Raw genomic sequence first — 21,770 nt, forward strand, 5'->3', positions numbered from 1 at the left:
AAACTTTTGTTTTGAATTTTTTGGTTTTCATTTTTTTTTTGTGTGTCTGTCGACACTATTTTTTTAATAACTCTTTTATTTTCTTTTTAAATTCACTTACTTTTTATTTTTTAATTTTACTTTTAGATTTAGATTCACTTAATCAAAATACACTTAGAAAATAATTTATTGTGTATTCTTTTTGGGAAAACAAAATTATTGATATTAAATAATAATAAAAATAACAAAAAAATATAATAATAAAAAATCAATACATGTTTGAATTTATAAATTTTTTTTATCAATATTTTACTTTTTTAATTCTATTTAGATTATTAGATATTAGATTTTCATATAAAAATATAATTTAAATATAAAATTTGAATAAATTCCAGTATCTTTAATTACTAAATTTGAAAAAATATGAAAACAAAAAATTTAAAAATAGATTTAAAAAATAAAACTAATTAAAGTGGTTATTATTTAGAATTTTGACATCATACCTTAATTATTAAAGTACTATGTAAAATATTACAATTCATAAAATATAATTTAAACAAAAAAAAGTGTATGAAGATAACTTGTAAAATTTTGAGATGCAATACAAATCTCTGTTTTAAAAACGCATACGTTTTTCTCTATCTAGATTCAAATAATGCATACAACTTTAAGATTCAACCAAAATTATTCACAATAATTTGATTCATGATGGACAATTGTAAATATTATATATATCAGTATAGAACCTGACATAGGAAATAAGAAATAGTAATTATTTTTTGTTCTTCAATCATCATCAATGTAAAAAATAGAAGATCATTTATATATATATATATATATATATAAAACAAGATAGACGATTTGTTTATATTTATATAAGACTTTTGAAAGCAGATATATCGTTTTTTAATGTTTAACTCCAAAAATAAAGAGATTATTGGTTTATATAAAACTCTTCATGACTTTAGAAAACCTAATAGATTTGAGAGGGTAAATTAAGATTTTAAAAAAATAAAAAAATATGACAGACTTTTCACACTTTTATAATAGTAATAGATTTTCACAAATTTAAAATTCAAATATAAACAAGATAGTGACCAGGTCTTCAATTAGAATTAACAAAACTAGCAATAATCAACGAGATCCACATAACATGGAAACTTGCATACAATCATATATCTACGACTAACTCAGTATAGCATTCACAATAGGCATGTCAATAGATTAGATTAAATTTAAATTCGGTTCTAAAAATTTGAATTTGTTAACAAATATTTGACTTGATAATCTGACAAAATTTAAATGAGATTATTGTAGGATTGGATTGTGATAAAATTTCTTGAGTGGTCAGTCTTGCTGTCTTGAATGAATGAGTGGTTAGTGTACTCTCCCAGGTACTATTGTATTCACTTTGATTATCATATTTTAAAAATTATGGGCAACAACCAAAAAATTGTACTAACTTCAAGTTAAACCTACAATACTTTTATCTTTTACCCTCTTGTAAAAAGAGTGAAATATTAAAAATAAAGTGTAATGTCATTAACTACGTGATTGTTTGGTGCAATCACCTTCAAAATTTTGTCATAATCTTTATCTCGTTTTAATCAAATATAATACAGTAGTCACATAACGTACAATTACATCAAATAATTCTATACTATAATCACATCCAAATAGGGTCAGGTAGCTGGACAAGCCATATTTAAATGATATATTATTAGATTTATCATAATGAGTTTGCATTTGGATTAAGATTGTTTTGTAATCTGCTCGAATTCGTATTACACCAAATATCCGGTTCAAATTTGATTCATTGACATGCCTAATTCATAGTTCTATATACCATCCTGTTATTTCCATGGTGAAGAATTGCAACTCAAAGCGTGACAACAAATGACTATAAAACATCACACCCGACGGTTAACTCAAAGAGGCTTAACTTTTTTGACAAACTAAAACTAAAATTCCTATAAAAGGCTAAATTTATGTTGGTAATTAGCATCCACTACATCACCCATTCACTTAGAATGGGATATAATTTACGCACAAAAAAACACTTCTTCCCTCATTTTCCTGTTACAACTTTGTAAAAAAAAACTCTATGGAGGAAGAAATGTGAAAAACATGCATAGATGATACAATTGATTGAGAGGTTGGGAACATTCTGAAAAAGATTATAAGTATGTATTATCAACCTATCAATTATGGAAGAAAGTGGGCTAATAGAATCACCATGACACTTAAAAAATCAATGGAACCTCTCATTACTGACAGGTCAACCAGCCTTTTACAAGCTGAAATTGACTTCGATTTATCAACACCAATGCTTGAAGGGCGAACTACATCTACTGCCTCCTGAATACTAACCTGAAAATAGAAAACAAATCATCAGGCATACAAATCTTTATGAAATGAAATCAACTAGGATATAATTTAAATGACTTATTAAATGAATGTGATTTTTGCAATTTACCTTGTCCCAAAGTCCATCAGAAGCAAGAATTAAGAACTCGCATTCAGGTGTAATTCTTAATAACGTTGTCTCTGGTTCTGTCACTACCCATTGTTTAAGATGTCGATCCCCAAATGCTCTGGATACAGCAAGAGATCCCTGTATTCTCCAAACTCCATTGCAACAATCCACATAGCCACCCTACAAGATAGATATTGCAAGAATCAATCAGCTTCAATGTGAATGATATTTTTTACATTCTGCATTGCTAGGAATTTTGACCATCTTAATTACCTGATTTTCAATCCGGTCTCTTTCGTCTTTCCTAGAAGGCCGGTGATCATCTGTTAGGGCCTCTGCAACCCCTTCTCGACTCAAAACAGCACGACAATCACCAGCATTTGAGACAACAAGGTTGCCATTACGTATCAATGCCGTAACGCTGCAAGTACCACCATTTGAATCTTCCTTTAGAAACTCCGCGTCTGTGGAAAGGTACCCATCTTTCACTGCCTCTATGATTTCCTCTTTGCATCTACTCATCACTTCCTTCATAATGTTTCTATCTAGGTTGTTTGCCACAAATTCAGCAGCTTTTCCCCCTCCATGCCCATCAAAAACACCAAAGAAAGCCTGTAATAATAGAAGACCAAAAAAAAAAAAAAAGTACTGCCATACAACCCTCTTTTTATTTATTTATTTATTTTTTTATATATACACATATTCTATATAGTGAACAAGTGTTTCTCAAAGTTTTTTTTTTTTTTTTTTTGATCAGAAAAAAAAAAAGAACTTTATTGATGAGAGAGCATACATTACATATGGAAAAACATCAATAAAGAAAGGAGGTGCAAAAAGCATCAAAGTACACCCCTCAATCCCAACTAGGTTGGCACTAAGGAGGATACCCAATCATCTTCTAGCACCACCGAAAAGTTGGTGAGAAACCAACAGGAAAAGAGAGAAAAAACACCAAAAGCACCAAGGCCAATAAATGATACACCAGCAACAACAAGTGAACCAAGTCAATAACAGCACCAACCAGAAGCTGCAAATTCTAACTTGCTGAAGGTGATGAATTAAGACAAAAACAGCACCAACCAGATGAACTAAGGCCCTCAGATTCTAACTCAACAGCACCAAACAACTGCAGATTCTAACTCAACAATTGCCATGCCAGTAACAATTGCCATACCAAACCAGCACCAAGAGTTGCAGATTCTACCTCAACAGCACCAAACAGCTGCAGATATCAGATTCTAACTCCAAGAGCTGTAGATTCTAATTCAAGAGCCACTCCTAAGGCCATCAAATGAACTAAGGCCATCAGATGAAAAAGCATCACAACCATCATTTGCCAGCAGCTGCAGATTCTAACTCAATAGCACCAAACAGTTGCAAATTCTAACTTAAGAGCCACTCCTAAGGCCATTAGATGAAAAAGCATCACAACCATCATTTGCCAGCAGCTGCAGATTGTAACTTGCTGAAGGTGATGAACTAAGACAAAAACAGCACCAACCAGAAGCAACACAACCATCATTTGCCATGCCAGCAGCTGCAGATTCCAACACAAGAGCCACTCCTAATGCAGATTCTAACTTGCTGAAGGTGATGAACTAAGTCAATAACAGAGTAATTAATGGAAGGGCAAGAAGATTTAACCCACAAAGCAATCCTAACCTTAATGGATTCACATAGTTCATCAAGATCCACCTGAGCATTACCGAAGATACACTCATTTCTCCGTTTCCAAACTGACCATAGCACTGCTAGGGGGATTGCTCTCCAGATTCTCCTACTTTTGAAGCTTAATACCAGTGCACCAGTTAAACAGACAACTAACAGACCCAGGCAAAACCCATTGAATACCCCACCATTGTAAAATTCTAGACCAAATCCTCCAAGTGAAGGGACAAAATAATAACACATGATTAATATTCTCCACCTCGCCTTTACAGAAAATGCAACGAGGATCAAACCCACCACTGAGAACTCCAATTGTTTGGAGATAGCAAGAAGTCTTAATCCTGCCTTTCCAAGCTAACCAACCAAAAAATTGAACTTTAGGTGGAGAGACATTCTTCCAAATGAAATCTACTATTTTACTATTGTTAACAAGACTCAACTCACACCCCTTGTAGGCAGAGGCAACAGAGAAGAGCCCTGATGAATCTGCAGCCCATGATAATCTATCAGGAGTCCCTTCTATAAGAGCAGGTGCATTAGAGAGCATCTCATATAACCTCCTCAAATCCTCACACTCCCACTAGTACAGAACTCGTCTGAAGCATAGATTGTCCTCCACCAAACCAACCTGCCTACTGAGCACCAAATGCACAGATTCAGCTTTGTCCACTGATAAGGAGTACAATCTAAGAAATTCCTCTTTTAAGCAGACATTGCCAATCCAGATATCCTTCCAAAATTGTGCTCTTCTCCCATCCCCAATAACTAAACTTAACTTGCTCTTGAAGAAGCTTACCAGGTCAGGGTTATGCCAGGCAACACCCATAATACCCTTCCAAATCTGGGAAGACTTGGAGTTTACCACAGGTAATGGCCACCAGCCCCTACCAGCCTCGTTGTATTTGCTACAAATCACTTGTTTCCATAAGGCATCATTTTCAGAACCAAACCTCCACCACCACTTCAAAAGAAGACAATCATTCATAAGTGTAAGTCTCTTGATTCCAAGGCCTCCTTGGCTTTTCCTCTGTGAAATCTCCTTCCAACTGATCAAATGAACTTTCCTTCTAAGCTCATCACCACCCCATAAAAATCTAGATTGAATTTTGACTATTTCCTTTGCAACACCCGCGCATCTTAAGCAAAGATAAGAAAAAAATTGGTGAACTAGACAGCACAGATTTTATAAGTGTCAATCTAGCAGCAAAGGATAGGAACCTCCTCTTCCAAGTAGCCAATTTTTGTTTGCATTTATCAATCACTGGTTGCCATGTCCTTCTTCTTCTTGGACTAGCTCCTAATGGCAGGCCCAAGTATTTAAGAGGCAGACTTTGTTGAAGGCAACTCAATTTGGTAGCAAACTCCTTAGTAAGTTCATCATCTATCCCAACCCCACATACCACACTCTTAATGAAAGTTTATAAGTTATATCAAAATTTCCTTGATTCCTTTTTTTTTTTTGGCCAAATTTTCTCTTTTAAATTTCAAAATTAAAACATTAATAGTAGATTTAGCAAAATAAGTCAAGTCCTCCAGAAATTCTTGATACTAAATTTCAGAATTATTACTAGTTACTTAAAATATATTCTACTAGAGGTATGGGCGAGCACATAGGAATTTAAAATAATTATGTTAGTTATTTGAAATAGTTAAAATATGATAATTATAATAATTATTATGTAAACGAGTATTCTAGATGCGTGAGTGATTTTCTGACCACACTGCCCGCTTAGTAACCAGCTGGAGAGCATTGACAGAATAGATGACACCTGGCTAACCTGTAATAGAAAGAGAAAATTCCGGCGGTGGTTCGTCCACTCGGGGGCACTCCGACGATCAAGTCAGTATATCTCTCAAAGATAATCAAAAGTGCTTAACTCACTAGACAGAATATAAATTGCGTACCTTAGACCCATGGGGGTGCCTTTCTTTTATAGTTGCCTCAATCCTAATCCCAATAGAAGCCTGACTTCTATGGATTCCTGTTCAGTACTTACTTTAGACTCCTTAAGAGATAAAGATAAACTCCCTAAGAGCTTTATCCTTATCTTAGCTAAGTCTCCTCTTTATTCTAGGACTCTTGTCCCTTATCCGCTTATCTCGGAATCCGATATCTTCGGAGATTACCTCAGCTTCACCGAGATCATCTCGGCTTCATATCCTGGACACGTGGCACCTCGGCTGACACATCGGCGTCACTTTGGCCACGTGCTGGGACTCAGAAAATATATCCCCACAACTGCCCCCTAGGTTTTATACCTCGGCATCCTGAGGTGATGGAACCTATATCATTCATTCCTTCCAGTACGTCGGTTTACAGTATCTCAGCCGAGATCATTATGTTGCCCGACATGTCTTCTTAAAGATCAAGATTTCTAAGTGCTCTTCCTTGTTTGTGAGCTGTCGTGCACAAACAACTCAATTGTTTTAGCCACGCGTCTTCTTCTTACTGGATCGTACTCCGAACGTGCTTGTAGATCGTTTTTGCGCCTGTATGTGCCGCCTGACGGATTCGTTTTTCTAGAATCATTAATTTCCTTTTTTGCCACCGTTTCAAGTTTAATCAAAACTCTTTCTTTTCCCCTGTCTTTTCACTTTACTCTTTCGCGTCTGAAGCTCTTTCTCTCTCTTTCTTGCTTTACCCTTCGAAATTCTCCATTGCTCAAGCTTCCAAAGTTCTGCAGCCACCGGCGTTCGCTTTCTTCAACTAGGTTCGTGCTGATTCTCCGATCCGCCACCGTCGTCTGACCTCGGCAATATTTAACACCGGCTTTGTTCTTCCTCTGGTAATATACTATTCCTTCTTATTTCAGTTTCTTAATTTTTTCTTAAACTTGTTGCCATTACTGCTTTGCTTAAACATTCGATCTTGTGAATCATTCATTTGAATGTGTTTTTTCCACGATTTTGCCCTTGCCCATATCTTGAACACACGCACTGTTTCATCACTTCCCTGTATTTTTGCCACTGTTCTTGGCCCTATACTTCTTGTATTCTTCATGCTCTTGATAGACCATCTCTATTCTTGATTCTGAAACTCCGTTTTTGTTTTCTGTTTTTTCCAGATTTGTGCCTTCAGTCTTTGTTTTCATAGATTTAGGTTTGGGATTTGTCTGTAGAACCCACAATTTAGGGCAAAACTGAAACATCCCTTACAAATTTCTGCACCAGCTCAAACCTAGGTTTTTTGCCGAGGTCCCAATAACCCTTTTTGAAACATCTTCTTTCTGAAATCCAATACCTTTAGTTATCCCGATATTATGGGTATGTGGAAACATCGGGTAGACATCCCCTCCAAGCTAGAATTTTTTAGGCAAGAGTTTGAAATCCCAGCCGATGTCAATCTGAGGTTGGCTGGGGATGATGACTCCATCATGCCTACAGACAACTCCATGCCCTTCCCTGTGGTTGCCTTTATTGAGTGTGGACATCGGTTTCCACTTGACTCTTTTTTCCGTCAAATCCTTCACTTCTATAAGTTGAACCCAATACAACTCGCCATCATTTCTTACTGAGTTATTACTGGTACCATAGCTTTAGTCAAACAAGAGAATGCCCGGATTACGCTTGTCGATTTCCAGTACTGTTATACCATGTGTCGCCTTAGAAAAGACAAGGACTATGTCTATTACCTCAAGCCGAGATCCACTAAATATAAAATCGTAGCCGACCTCCCAGACTCCAACAAGGGCGTTGGAGACGATTACTTCATCGTCTCAGGCAATTGGGAGTTTCAGCCAAACGATGACCTCCATCTTTATTCTTTAAGCCGAACAGTTCTTGGGGAGGGAGTTAGTAAGGGCCACCCTTCATAAGTTTTCTTATCTTTTTGCATAAAGTTTTCAATATTCTGTTCTAATGTCTGTGCTATTCTATCTTTGCAGTTCTTCCTCAGCCTCCAAAGAACTTTCGCCAATCCTTCTTCCCCAGCAAGGATTTGAAGAAGCTACTGAACCTTCTGGTACACAAACGGAAGGCGCCTTTGCTTCTTAACTTTATCCCAATTTATAAGTCAGCTTTGCCCGACGTCCCTAAGAGGAAGAAGAAAAGCCTTTCTCCACCTTCTGCTACAACTCCACAGGCTGCGTCCACATCTCGGACAGATCAAGGGTCAACTTCCGATCCAGCTGATCAGCCATCAACCTCGGCTCCATACTTGATTCCAATATCACAACGCCGCCTCCGACGTTGAACAGTTTCTACTGCCGAGATGGGTCGCCCAAAACCAATTGCAAAAGATCTCTTAGCCAGCATCCCTTTTAATGTTGATGCACAACCAACACAAACCCTACCTCTTCCAAAGCCAAAACGAATCAAGAAGGCTCAACCAAAGGCTAAGGTAACTCAGACTGAATCTGTGGATACTTTGTCGATCTCCAAGTTGGCCGAGAGTGACAAATCTCAACCCTCTATTGAGAAGAGGCGCTCTTAAGCCCAGCCATCAGAATCTCCAAAATCCAAAAAGCCGAGGTCATCTCCTGCGACCACCTCGGGGTCTAAAAAGAATGATGCCCCTTGGGCTCCAAAAATTACTCTGGAAGATAAGCCAGTCATGGCTAACGACAGTGCTGATGACATCAACATCGGCGTAGCCCTCAGTACTGCTCTGCTCTTCCCCGGCGACCTTAATTGAAACGCCGAGATGAGCGAGTACGAAAACTACGCTTTGATGCTTCAACGTTTTGTTCAAGTAAGTGTCTTTCATCTGGCACCTTTTTCCTTCTTTCTCATACTTAGAAATTTTCTAATAACTTCTGTTTTATTCAATTTCAGTCCATCCAGCATGCCTATTCTTTCTCTGTTCAATCTTTCAAAAATCGAGAGAAGTTGGCCGAGATAAAGGAGTTCTCTGCTCTTCAAAAAACCAACAAAAGTTTACAATCAAAGATGAAAAAGTTAGAGGACCAAGCCGAGGCTGCAATCAAAGCCCAAACTGACGCCGAAGAGAATTCTGAATCTGCCGAAGCCATTAGAAAGGTTTCTGAGTCCCAAAGAAAAGAGGCCGAGGAGAAGATGGCCCAAGCCGAAAAAGAGCTTCAAGAAGCCTTGGCCACCAAAGAGGCTGAAATCAAAGACGCCGATGAGAAGGCATATGCTCAAGGTATGGCCGACATCACGGAGGCTTATGAAATTCAAGTGAAGCAGGCATGCAACAAGGATTTCTCCCTTGGTTGGATGTCTCTTCTAAAGAAGCTTGAGGTCCCTGAGGACTCGCCACTTCGGAAAGCCGACGCCATTCCTCTTCCGTTCCCTCCAACTCCTTCACCAGCTCAATCCGATGATGAATCTCAATCTGAAGACGAGACCCTGGTGAGAAGACCCAAGGAAGCAACTGGGGCCAAGTCTCCTCCTCAAAATGAGCAAGTCCTAGACTTGACTCAAAATGAGGAGGATGAGGAGGTTCGCAAAGAAGCTGCTCCTGAGAAAGCTTTATCCGATATCTCCCTTGCCGACAAGAGTATTGATGAAACCTTGCAAGAAATTGATGCTGAGCTTGCGGCAGAAAAGGCAGCCGAGGTGGCTTCTCAACAGCCTTCCAAGGTCCAAACCCAGCCTGTTGCTGATGCTGAGGAATCTTAATTTCAATGTCTTTTCTTTTGTATTTTGTTTTTCTTCGTTTTTGAAACAATGTAAGCCCTCCGTATGGCTGATGTGCCCTCTCTTTGTTGAATGCTAATACAACTTTCCTTCACTGAGTGCTTGTACCTTTGTCTTTTCTTGACTGCTTTTGCGTGATTCTATACTTAGAATATTCTGCATGTCTTTCACATACTCTTCATTCTTTGTACAATTTTCTCGGGGTGACACACCTCGGATAGCCAAACTTCTCGGTTTAACTTAACTTGTAAACTTTTAACAAGTGTTGAACATCATACTGGTTTAACTCAACTTGTAAATTGCTACAAATTTCAACAAGTGTTTAAACAATAATCTAGGTTTAACTTCGGCTTGTAAATTGCTACGAATTTCAACAAGTGTTAAACAATGATCTCGGTTTAATTTCAACTTGTAAATTGTCCACAAATTTCAACAAGTGTTAAACAATGATCTCGATTTAATCTTCAAATTGTAAATTGTCCACAAATTTCAACAAGTGTTAAACAATGATTTTGATTTAACTTTAACTTGTAAATTGTCCACAAATTTCAACAAGTGTTAAATAATGATTTCGGTTTAACTTAACTTGTAAATTGTCCACAAATTTCAACAAGTGTTAAACATATTCTTCTTTCTTCTTCTCTCTGCCCCCTAATGTGAACCTAAGTTCCACTTAGGTTCTCATTATGCATGTATTCTAGAGATAATGTCAAGCATTTTGAAAAGAGAACCAGCTGAATCTTTATTTATTTACTTCGGCAAATGGCAAAGGAACAAAAAAATTCTAATGGTAGAAAAATTTCAAATTACAAGTGTTCCAAGGTCTTGGCAACTCTTTGCCCTCATTATCTTTAAGCCGATATGCCCCATTACCTAGTACCGAGATGATTCTGTAGGGCCATTCCCAATTTGGGCCAAGCTTGCCCTCTCTGGGATCCTTCTTGTTGCCGACGACTTTTCTTAGGACGAGGTCACCAAACTGAAATTCTCTTGGATTGACCTTTTTGTTATAAGCTTTTGCAAGTTGCTACTGGTATGCTACGAGCTGAATTGCATTTTTCTCTCTTCTTTCTTCTAAAAGATCCAAATCTCGGGCTAAGAGTACATCATTAGTCCCGTTCTTTACTCCCTGGGTTCTGATTCCTGGGATGCCGATCTCCAGCGGAATGACTGCTTCTGTGCCATAAGTCATGGCGAATGGGGATTCTCCTGTTGATCTTCTCGGCGTAGTCCGATATGCCAAGAGTACATTGGGCAATTCGTCTACCCACTTGCCTTTTGCTGCCTGCAGCCTCTTCTTTATTCCACCCAGAATTACTTTGTTGGATGCTTCTGCTTGTCCATTGCTTTATGGAAAGCTTGGAGTTGAAAAGTAGTTCTTGATCTTGAACTTTGCACATAAGTTCTTGATTAGCTTATTGTCAAATTGAGTTCCATTGTCTGCAACAATTGCTTTTGGAATCCCAAACCTGGTGATAATGTTTTTCCAAATGAAGTTCTTCACGTCCACATCTCGGATCTTGGCAAGAGGTTCAACTTCTATCCATTTTGTGAAGTAATCCGTTGCTACCAGCAAGTACTTTCTTTGTCCAGTTGCTTGGAGTAATTGCCAAACGAGATCCATGCCCCATTGGGCAAATGGCCAAGGACTGGATACAGGGTTCAGGTCAGCGGCTGGCTGGTGCATCAAAGGTGCAAACCTTTGGCATTGTTCACACTTCTTCACGTAGGCTTCTGCATCTTTTTGCATGTAAGGCCACCAATATCCCTGGGTAATGGCCCTAAGGGCGAGTGATCTGCCCCCGGCGTGGCTTCCACAAATTCCTTTATGAATTTCATATAAAAAATCTTCAACTTGTAAAGGATGTACGCACCTTAAAAGGGGTCCAGTGAAGGACCTTCTGTAGAGATGTCCTTCTGCTATCAGACTGAATCTTGCCGACTTCAATCTGATCTTGTGTGCCTCCTTGCGGTCATCTGGCTGTTTTCTTTCTTTTAGGAACGCAACAATTGCGTCCATCCAGCTTGGTCCCATGTCTATGCACATTGCTTTATGCTCTGTGGTTACTGGTTCAATGCTCCGGCCCAACAGGTAGTCAATCATTATTGTCCTTGCTTTTCCAGGTTGTACTGCACTAGCTAGGTTGGCCAACGCATCGGCGTAGCTGTTATCATCTCGGCTTACCTGAAGTAGTCGGCAGTTCTGGAACAAGGCTGACAGTCTGATGACTTCCTTTGCGTAGGCCGACATTCGTTCATCTCGGGCTGCAAACTCGCCTGTTGTCTGGTTAACTATCAGTTGTGAATCACAAAAAACTATTACCTCATCTACTTGCACTGTTGCTGCTAACTTCAGTCCTGCAATGAGTGCTTCATACTCTGCTTCATTGTTTGAGGCTTTGAACCCCAAACGAATTGACTGTTCTAGTACCTGCCCATCTGGGGATATCAATACTACTCCTGCCCCTGCTCCCTGTCGGTTTGAACTCCCATCAACGAACAGTCGAAAGGAGTCGTCGATGTAAATGCTGCAGGGTCTGAGCTTTTCTTCTTTCTTTTGTTCTTTCGCCTTTGCTTGGGCTTCTCCTTGCTTGTCTGGACATCGTTCATCCTGGCTCAACGGAGCCTGATGTTCGATGGATTCTGAAGTGAACTCAGCCACGAAGTCGGCTAGAACCTGGCCTTTAATTGCTGTCCTTGGCCTGTACTCCAAGTCATACTAGCCTAGGGTGACTGCCCACCTAGCTATTTTTCCTGTCAGGTCTCCTTGTTGCAGTAAGGACTTCAAGGGGTGTTCTGTTAGCACCACAATTTTATGGGCCTGGAAGTAATGGTTCAATTTCTTTGAAACCATTACTAAAGCTAGTACCAATTTCTCTAAGGGTAGATACCTCGTTTCTGCATTGATTAGGATTTTGCTTACATAGCAAATAGCCATTTGCTCCATTTTTTCTTCTCGGATTAGTACTGCACTTATCGCATATTTCGAAACGGCTAAGTACAGGAACAGCTCCTCCCCAGGTTTTGGATTTGAAAGAACTGGAGCTGTGGTCAAGTACTTCTTCAGGTCGGCCAAAGCGACTTCGCATTCTTCTGTCTACAGGAAGTCTGTGGCTTTCTTCACCAAGTTGAAGAAAGGTCTGCACTTATCTGAGCTACTGCTGATGAATCTGTTCAGGGCTGCGGCCCTTCCAGTTAGCATCTGCACCTGTTTTGCTGACGTCAGGCTCTTCAACTCTAGGATGGCCTTGATTTGATCTGGGCTGGCCTCGATGCCCCTTCTAGTCACCAGGTATCCTAAAAACTTACCAGATCCAACTCCAAATGCACACTTCGATGCATTGAGTTGGGGCCGATATGTTTTAAGGATTTCAAAGACTGTTTTTAGATCTGCGAGATGACCCTCAGGCTCCTTGGTCTTAACGACCATGTCGTCGATGTAGACTTCTACTGTTCGGCCAATCAGGTGTTTGAACATTTTGGTTACCAGCCTTTGGTAAGTTGCTCCTGTGTTTTTCAACCCGAAAGGCATTACTCTGTAACAGTACAGGCATTTTGGGGTGATGAACGCGGTCTTCTCTTCGTCTGGGGGATACATGGCTATCTGGTGGTACCCCCTGTAGGCGTCTAGGAAGCTCATTCTTCCATGCCCTGAAGTAGCATCTACTAGCTGGTCAATCTTGGGTAGAGGAAAGCCGTCTTTGGGACAAACTTTGTTGAGGCTGGTGAAGTCTACGCAGACCCTCCATTTACCGTTCTTCTTCTTTACCACTATTGTATTAGATAGCCATGTCGGGTAGTGAGTTTCTCTAATGGCCCTAGCCTCCAGAAGTCTGTCTACTTCTTCCTCTACTGCTTTGACATGAATCAATGTCGGTCTTCTGGATCGTTGAATTATAGGTTTGGCCGACCTGTCAACATTCAATTTGTGGCAAGTCACCTCAGGGTCAACGCCAGGCATTTCGTAAGGTGTCCAAGCAAACATCTCAATATTTGCTCTAAAAGAAGTTTCCAACTATTTTTCCTCTTCTTCGGCTAAGCCCGTGCCGAGAAGAAAGAAGCGTTCTTCATCCTCATCCTGGACGAGGATTTTCTTCAGTGCCTTTTCGCTCTTCTCGACTGGCTCCTTGCCGACGTCTTCTAGGACTTCCACGTCCTCATCTTCAATTTCTGCCTTTTTTGGCTCTCGTATGCTGCGGGTAGATTTCATTGCTACCATAGAGCAATTCTTCGCCTGCAGCTGATCGCCTCTGACTTCCTCTATCCCATGCTCTGTTGGGAATCGCAACAGTTGATGCAATGCTGGGGAAATTGCCTCCATTACATGCAACCATGGCCTTCCCAAGATGATGTTGTAAGGGAAGGGTGTGTCGATGATGGTGAATTATGTTTTGATCTTCCCGGTGCCAGCCTACACCTCCAAGCTTACTGTTCCCAGTGGCTATGTCGGCGTTCCATTGAACCCAACTATTGGGCCATTGGATTGTTCCATATCATCTGGGTGAAGGCCGAGCTCCTTGTAACATCGGACGTACATGATGTCACAAGAGCTGCCTTGGTCAATCAGGATGCGCTTCACTTGGCATTCCCCAACTTGGAGGGATACTACCAAGGCATCATTATGCGGATGTTGGACCATCTCTAGGTCGGCTTCAGTAGAGGTTATCATTGGTCCCTGGCACTCTTCTGCCCGATGTCTTTTCTCCCCGACTTGGTAGACATGTTGTAGGTGTTTTACCTTCTGGGTCTCTTCTCGAATTTCGGTTTCATTGACCTTTGAGTGGATTACGTTGATTACTCGAGGTCCTCCTGCCTGCGGTTGCTGTGCTGGGGGAGGTGGGGTTGCCGGTGCCTGAGGCAACCTTGCCTGTTCTTCCCTTGTCCTGGTCTCATCGACAAAGTCTCTCAGATGTTCTTGTCTCACCAGGTCTTCCAAATGTGTTTTCAAGGCTCTACAACCCTGAGTTGTATGCCTATCTTCATTGTGGTAGGCACAATGTCTGCCAATGTTTCTTCCCATGAACTCTCCTGGAGTCCTCTCTGGCATTCTGAAATAGGGCTGGTTCCGAATTTGATTCAGGACTTTGTAAATCGGGATTCGGAACATAGTTGTTACTACCTGTGTGACCCTCAGTTCTGCTTCTTGTTTGCTCGATCCATTGTTACCTCGGCCTCGCTTCGGCGAGCCGTTTCCTTTCTCTTATATTATCTCCTTAGCCCCTGATGTGTCTTCTTCGGCTCTAGCATACTTCACGATTCTTGCCATGAGCTCTTCCATACTTTTTGGCAATGTCTTTGCCAAAGACTTTCGTAGTGAACAATTGTCTTTCAAGCTGTTCTTGAAAGATACGACTGCCACTTCTTGATTACATTCGGGTATTCGATTGAACACCTCATAGTATCTTTTTGCATAGGCCCTAAGGCCTTCATCCTTGCTGATCTTCAGAGCCATCAATGCGTCCACCCTTAATGGCTGCAACTTGTTTGTAACGAACCTGACTACAAACATCTCGGCCAAGCCTTCCCAAGTCTTCACGCTTCCCTTCGGTAGTTTGTGGAACCAATCTGATGCAATCTCCCCGAAGGATGAGGGGAACACTTTGCAGAGCAACGACTCGTTCCCACTATACAATGCCATTGAGTTCAAATATAGTCCAACGTGGAAGTTGGGGTCTGACTTACCATCGTATATTTGAAACCTCGGCATACTGAATCGCTTTGGTGCCTCAAATCTGTCTAATTTCGCCGAGAATGGTGTCCTCGGCTTTTCTGGGGAGGTTACCTCGGCTTTGGCATTCTGTTGCTTCCTCTTGAGGTAATCTTTTAAGTCTTCTTTGCTCTGCCCAGGAGCTCGGCTATCTTTCGACTTCAGTCTTTTCGGTATACTACTATCGGCCTCGTGGTGAGCCCTTTTCGACCTTTCTCCATGAGTTGTGTCGAAGCATAGTGCCTGCCTCTGAACATGCCGATGTCTTTTAGGGTCTGCCTTTTTTGTACGATGCGTCCTCCGTGATTCTTCTCTTCTTGATTCTCTTCGTCCGACTTCCCTAGAAGGTCGGTGAGAGTATCTTTCGCTTCCGTTGTGCTGAGAGGCTACGGGGATTCGTCGCTAGTCTAGCCGACGTCTTTCGCTCCGTGATTCTGGTCACGAGTTTCTGCATTGCATTCGTCTCCTGTGATATCAAGGTCAATAGGTCTTCTACTCCCAGCAGGAGTGTCGTCTCCAATCTTTTCCTTCTGTCCGTTACTGGCCATCTATTCTACTTTCTTTCCCACAGACGACGCCAAATTGTGTGAGTGATTTTCTGACCACACTGCCTGCTTAGTAACCAGCTGGAGAGCACCGGCAGAATAGATGACACCTGGCTAACCTGTAATAGAAAGAGAAGATTCCGGCGGTGGTTTGTCCACCCGGGGGCACTCCGGCGATCAAGTCAGTATATCTCTCAAAGATAATCAAAAGTGCTTAACTCACTAGACAGAATACAAATTGCGTACCTTAGACTCATGGGGGTGCCTTTCTTTTATAGTTACCTCAATCCTAATCCCAATAGAAGCCTGACTTCTATGGATTCCTGTTCAGTACTTACTTTGGACTCCTTAAGAGATAAATATAAACTTCCTAAGAGTTTTATCCTTATCTTAGCTAAGTCTCCTCTTTAATCTAGGACTCTTGTCCCTTATCCGCTTATTTTGGAATCCGATATCTTCGGAGATTACCTCGGCTTCATCGAGATCATCTCGGCTTCATATCCTGGACACGTGGCACCTCAGCTGACACATCGGCATCACTTTAACTACGTGCTGGGACTCAAAAAATATATTCCCACACTAGACAAAAAAAAGTGGAGACAGTTTATTTTTTGAGTTGCATATTTCGTATAATATAATAGAGCGGATAGATGTATTAAAACCAAAACTGACAAGTTTCGGTTCTCAAATTTTCCCTTCAATTATCAAGTTTCCGTTTTCTAATAATAATTCATTTTCCATTCCACCATCAAATTCTAAGCAAACTCATTCTAGAGACATCTCAAATCTTTCATTAAATTTAAAATTAATAAAAAAATTGATGAAATAAAATCCAATCTATTCATCAAAGGTCAAACTTATATCAAATCAAGTTATCATAAAAAAATTTCAAATTTTTAATCAAATGAGCAACAGCCATCTTTTACTTAAATTTGATGAAGTTCTTATCAAGGGTTGTAGATTAGTCTTTCTTATTTTTCGTATTTTTTTATTTTTATTGAATTTTTTAATATTTTAAGATATATATTTTTTTAATTTTTAGACACACCTAACATAAATATACTTAAAAAATATAATTTTCGTGAAAAAAACTTTAAAAAATTCACTAAATATCAAAAATACAAAAAAAAAACGAAAATTCAGTATATTTTTCATATTTTTGTGTATTTATTAATTTTTTGAAATATTTTTTTACAAATACTTTACTTTTTAAATACATCTAAGTAGGGTGCATTTAAAAAAGTAAAAAAATGCTTAAAATTTTAAAAATATTCACTAAAAATAAGAAAAACAAAAAAAAGAAAAAAAACTTAGTTTTCAAAAAACTGAAACCAAACATTGAATTATTACTATTTTTTTTTATCGACAAATGTTAGTTGTTAATTGTCAGATTAGCACCTACAAGAGAAAATCTCTTCCTCCTTGACAAAGCACCTAAGTATTTGCACACTTTTAATTCAATCTTCCTAAGAAAAATTGAACCTATGACCAGCTGAATTATTACTATTGCAGTGAGCTATATAAGTTTTTGATATAAATTGTTGAACAAAGTTGATAATGAAGGAATGGAGATGCTCTAGCAATTCAAAGATTTTTTATTTTTCTTTTTTTTCTTAACTTCAAAGCTTGCACACTATTGAATCACCTCAAATTTTCAGCAATTCGTTACACATTAATTTGATATTAAAGTTGAAAATTTACTCAAAACATTTTTTATTTTTTTAAATTCTGAATACCTGTTTAGAATCTCCTAGAAGATTAACAAGGGCCGAATAGCGATCCTCCATGGCGGCCCTTTTCCCTCTCTTGCAGTAGACAAAATAACCATCACCCTGAAACTCCACCTCATTCAACGACCCATCCACCACGGCTGCCGGAAAACTCAACGAAGGAGTTGGAATGTTGATCCTCGCTGGCCTCTTCCTGTTCAAAAGAGTCGGCGAAGTAGAAGAAAAAAAACGAAGCAGACCATCATTCAGCGGGTTGTGCAGCGGTAGCGTTAGAGGTGATAACAGACACGCCGGAGATTATGATGAATTTGATGGCGTTGACGATGGTGATGATGATCCATGGTGGAGGTTTAGGGTTAGAGGAGAGGAAGTGGAGGGTTTGCACAACAATGGAGAAACCATGGCTGATGGTGAGAATATAGGGGAGTTTGGTATTGGTATTGGTATTGCTGCTGCTGCTGCCACAGGAGTAAGGATCCTCTAGAATTTTTTTTTCTTAAAATTTTTTAGAGTGGTGTATTGTGTGGTTGAGATTTAATGACAAGTCACATCAATTTTTTAGTATTAAATCTCAAACATATAATACACCACTTTAAAAAACTTTAAAAAAAAAATACTCTAGACGATCTTTGGTGCTGCTACCGGCATCTTGTTCTCGCAATCGATTTTTGCTGACCAATTTATTAGAGAGAGAGAGAGATTGTTTGAGAGCATGGAGTACGGGGTCGTCTATTTATATACAGAACATTTGATTCGGTATTCCTTCTTCAGAAGATTTCTTACCAATTCTGCAAGTAATGACGTAGACCTGTCAAACAACTTGCTACTTCATAAACGAACTATTATTTTGTTTCAGTTGTCTGAATTAAGTTTTTTAAAAATTATTTGTTTTAATTTTTGTGTTTTTTAGTTTTTAATGAATATTTTTTAAATTTTAAATATTTTATTTATTTTTTTAGATATACCTTACTTAGATGCATCTAAAAATTAAAAAAATTGTGAAAAAATATTTTAAAAAATTAATAAATATATAAAAATACAAAAAATGTATTTAATTTTTGTATTTTTTTTTATATTTTTGGTATTTAGTGAATTTTAAAAAAAAAAATTTACAATTTTTTTACTTTTAGGTGTATTTATGTTAGGTGCGTCTAAAAAGTAAAAAAAAATGCTTAAAATATTAAAAAAATATGAAAAATAAGAAAGTAAAAATTTTTAAAAAGTGTTTTTTGAAAAGTCGAAACAAGCAATGTGATTATTATTATTATTATTATTATTATTATTATTATATGTTAGGAAAAATCAATTTGTTTACATGTTGGCTTTGTTTTGTTTGGTAACTCTATTTTTATGATGGTTTAAAAATTGAGAAGTGGTTAAAAAAATAATAAAATTAATAAATTATAAAAAAATAAAAATTCTATTTTTTCTTTATTTTTTTCATTTTTTTCACTTTTTTTCTTAAAAAAACTAACAAGGCATCTCAAAATACTATACACTCTGTTTCCAATTTTTAGAATTTATTTTTTAGAAAATTCTACTGTTTCGTTTTTTGTATTTTTTATTTTAACTAATTTTTAAAAATATTTTAAGTATTTTTTTAAAAATTTTAGACACATTTAACATAAATACACTTAGAAAGTATAATATTTGTGAAAGAAATCTTCAAAAAAAAAATTTGTTTAAAATTTTAAAAATATTCACTAAAAATAAAAAAATACAAAAAATAAAAAACTCAAATTTCAGAAAATTGAATTTAAAAAACTGAAATCAAACAAATTAATAAATTTTTTTACTTAATATTTTAGCAAAATAATTATTAAACTAATGTATTTTCAAATGAGTATCAATACCACATTGTAGTTTGGCTTATTGGTCTAGTTGTCATACCTTAAGGTGTGGTGAGATTGAAATTAGGAGTTTGAGCATATGGAATAACGACAAATACTTTTAGTTGTAATCTAATTATATGTTAATTAATGTTAGTTTTTCGTTGAAATAAACTAAAATAGAATTAATGTTAGACAAAGCCTTCGTTTGACTTAAGCTAAAATAGGATTTTTTAGTTAAAATAGTCACAAAAAGACAAAATATGATTTTTAACTTAATAAGAAAAAATTTCACATTTAAATCATAATTATTTCATTTTTTCAAAAATATCTATCATAAACAAAATTTTTTAACCATAAACTAAAAAAATCAAAAAATTAAAAAATTAATCCAAAATCAAAAATTCATTTTACACAACCTTGTGGCGTAGTACAGAGTACGGCGTCGTCTAAAAAAAAAAAAAAAACACATTTGATTCGGTGTTCCTTCTTTAGAAGATTGCTTACCAATTCTGTAAGTAATGACGTAGGCATGTGAATCAACTTGCTACTTCATAAACAAACTACTCAGCCGCGATCTGGGAACATTATAAAAAAAGTCTAAAATTAATTTTTAATCTATTTTAAGTCGGATTATTTTATATATAAAAAAATTAAAAAGTTAATTTTTAATCACTTCTTCAAAACACTTTGGTTTCAAATATTTGAATTCAGTTTTTTAAAAATTAATTTTTTTTTGTTTTTTGTATTATTTTGTTTTTAGTAAATATTTTTAAAATTTTAAACATATTTTTTTACTTTTTTAGATGCAACTTAATTAGATGTATCTAAAAAATAAATATTTGTGAACAAATATTTTAAAAAATTAATAAATACACAAAATATGAAAAATATAATGAATTTTTTAAAGTTTTTTTTTTAACGAAAATTATATTTTTGAAGTTTATTTATGTTAGTTGTATCTAAAAATTAAAAAAATTACTTAAAATATTAAAAAAATTCAGTAACAACAAACAAATATAGAAAATAAAAAAGTAAAATTTTTTGAATTTTTTTTTCAAAAAAATGGAAACAAACATGTATTATTATTATTATTATTATTATTATTATTATTATGTGAGGAAAAATCAATTCGTTTACGTGGCATTGTTTGACAACTCTATATTTTAGTATATAAGTCAAAAAATTATTTAAAAAATTAAAAAAGTCATACAAAAAAGTAAAGTTTTATTTTTATTTTTAAAGTTTTTTACATTTTTTTTTGGGGGTAAAAAACCAACAATTCATTTAAAAAATACTAATTTTTTTAATATCATATATTGGCCTAAAAGTTACAAAAATAACCTATTCCCATACAACACCTGAATGTATTATCAATACGACATTGGGATTTGAACCAATAGATTAGTAGCCACACCTTATGGTGTAGTCAGATTTGGGTAAGGAGTTCGAGTTGATAGAGTAATAGCAAACCCTTTCAGTTGTATCTAACTATATTAACGTACTAACACTACCTTTGCTTAAAAAAAAATTAAACATTAAAAATTAAAAAAAGAAAAGAAAAAAGAAAGAATGTACATCACTACATATTGGGCAAAATTCATTTTACTACTTTGAGGTTTTGAAGCCAAAACACTTTATCTTCTATGGTTCAAATATAACTAGAATGTCATCATTAGGGATGGTCGCAGTTCGATTTGCGGATCGGTTTGAACCCGCCTACATGTATGCGGTTTAGGAAAAATTTAACTCGCAACTGCCCGCAGTGCGGATTGCAGTTTGTGCAGATAAGGTTCGCGGATCTACAGGCGGTTTGTGGATTGCACTTTTTTCTTTAAAATTTATTTTGGAGCCTTTTTTTTTTTTTTTTCCCCATTTTGCAAATATTTATTTTGGGCCCTTTTCCCCTGTAACGCCCCAACCCTTCACATATCATCGATATTGTCCGCTTTGGGCCACGCCTGCACGGATTTGTTTTCCCTAGTGGGTCACCCATCCCAGAATTGCTCCAACCTAAGTACGCTTAATCGGGGAGTTTTGCTAGGGATTTCATTACCCTGGAAAAGGCTTCAATCCTATATAAGGGTTCAAGTTTTTGGTTTTATAACTCAGGAACTCTCCATCTATTCCTAATGTGGGGCACCGAGACCTTACAATCCACCTTCTTTAAGGTTGCATGTACTACAAAAAAAGTTACTTTTAGCGACTAAAATATTGGTCGCCAATTGTTTGTTTTTT

The 21,770-nt window shown here is 37.1% G+C and overlaps 1 pseudogene; it reads right to left on the minus strand.

Annotated features, from left to right (window-relative positions):
- Window positions 1-2,016: 2,016 nt before the first annotated feature.
- LOC114278479 (putative protein phosphatase 2C 2) lies at window positions 2,017-18,131 on the minus strand (annotated as a pseudogene).
- Window positions 18,132-21,770: the final 3,639 nt, after the last annotated feature.

The sequence above is a fragment of the Camellia sinensis genome, chromosome 8 (genome assembly GCF_055761805.1).
Source record: "Camellia sinensis isolate YWXY chromosome 8, ASM5576180v1, whole genome shotgun sequence".
Classification (NCBI taxonomy): Eukaryota; Viridiplantae; Streptophyta; class Magnoliopsida; order Ericales; family Theaceae; genus Camellia; species Camellia sinensis.